Here is a 2,136-nt window from a genome sequence, read left to right as displayed (position 1 = left end):
CCAAAACTATAACAGATGCAAGCTTGTCCTGTTTGGTGGAGATGATATTTAATAAAATAAGTAGAAATCCACTAAAAGTTTTGTTTGGTTATCTTGCAATCCCGAGATAATCGTCTCCATGCTCCAAATCCATTTTAAAGCCATTTTTAAGGCATTTCGCGCATACATGAAATGAACACATTTTTCTCCAAAACTATAACAGATGCAAGCTTGTCCTGTTTGGTGGAGATGATATTTAATAAAATAAGTAGAAATCCACTAAAAGTTTTGTTTGGTTATCTTGCAATCCCGAGATAATCGTCTCCATGCTCCAAATCCATTTTAAAGCCATTTTTAAGGCATTTCGCGCATACATGAAATGAACACATTTTTCTCCAAAACTATAACAGATGCAAGCTTGTCCTGTTTGGTGGAGATGATATTTAATAAAATAAGTAGAAATCCACTAAAAGTTTTGTTTGGTTATCTTGCAATCCCGAGATAATCGTCTCCATGCTCCAAATCCATTTTAAAGCCATTTTTAAGGCATTTCGCGCATACATGAAATGAACACATTTTTCTCCAAAACTATAACAGATGCAAGCTTGTCCTGTTTGGTGGAGATGATATTTAATAAAATAAGTAGAAATCCACTAAAAGTTTTGTTTGGTTATCTTGCAATCCCGAGATAATCGTCTCCATGCTCCAAATCCATTTTAAAGCCATTTTTAAGGCATTTCGCGCATACATGAAATGAACACATTTTTCTCCAAAACTATAACAGATGCAAGCTTGTCCTGTTTGGTGGAGATGATATTTAATAAAATAAGTAGAAATCCACTAAAAGTTTTGTTTGGTTATCTTGCAATCCCGAGATAATCGTCTCCATGCTCCAAATCCATTTTAAAGCCATTTTTAAGGCATTTCGCGCATACATGAAATGAACACATTTTTCTCCAAAACTATAACAGATGCAAGCTTGTCCTGTTTGGTGGAGATGATATTTAATAAAATAAGTAGAAATCCACTAAAAGTTTTGTTTGGTTATCTTGCAATCCCGAGATAATCGTCTCCATGCTCCAAATCCATTTTAAAGCCATTTTTAAGGCATTTCGCGCATACATGAAATGAACACATTTTTCTCCAAAACTATAACAGATGCAAGCTTGTCCTGTTTGGTGGAGATGATATTTAATAAAATAAGTAGAAATCCACTAAAAGTTTTGTTTGGTTATCTTGCAATCCCGAGATAATCGTCTCCATGCTCCAAATCCATTTTAAAGCCATTTTTAAGGCATTTCGCGCATACATGAAATGAACACATTTTTCTCCAAAACTATAACAGATGCAAGCTTGTCCTGTTTGGTGGAGATGATATTTAATAAAATAAGTAGAAATCCACTAAAAGTTTTGTTTGGTTATCTTGCAATCCCGAGATAATCGTCTCCATGCTCCAAATCCATTTTAAAGCCATTTTTAAGGCATTTCGCGCATACATGAAATGAACACATTTTTCTCCAAAACTATAACAGATGCAAGCTTGTCCTGTTTGGTGGAGATGATATTTAATAAAATAAGTAGAAATCCACTAAAAGTTTTGTTTGGTTATCTTGCAATCCCGAGATAATCGTCTCCATGCTCCAAATCCATTTTAAAGCCATTTTTAAGGCATTTCGCGCATACATGAAATGAACACATTTTTCTCCAAAACTATAACAGATGCAAGCTTGTCCTGTTTGGTGGAGATGATATTTAATAAAATAAGTAGAAATCCACTAAAAGTTTTGTTTGGTTATCTTGCAATCCCGAGATAATCGTCTCCATGCTCCAAATCCATTTTAAAGCCATTTTTAAGGCATTTCGCGCATACATGAAATGAACACATTTTTCTCCAAAACTATAACAGATGCAAGCTTGTCCTGTTTGGTGGAGATGATATTTAATAAAATAAGTAGAAATCCACTAAAAGTTTTGTTTGGTTATCTTGCAATCCCGAGATAATCGTCTCCATGCTCCAAATCCATTTTAAAGCCATTTTTAAGGCATTTCGCGCATACATGAAATGAACACATTTTTCTCCAAAACTATAACAGATGCAAGCTTGTCCTGTTTGGTGGAGATGATATTTAATAAAATAAGTAGAAATCCACTAAAAGT

The sequence above is a fragment of the Anomaloglossus baeobatrachus genome, unplaced genomic scaffold (genome assembly GCF_048569485.1).
Source record: "Anomaloglossus baeobatrachus isolate aAnoBae1 unplaced genomic scaffold, aAnoBae1.hap1 Scaffold_176, whole genome shotgun sequence".
NCBI lineage: Eukaryota > Metazoa > Chordata > Amphibia > Anura > Aromobatidae > Anomaloglossus > Anomaloglossus baeobatrachus.
This window is presented reverse-complemented; position numbering follows the sequence as displayed.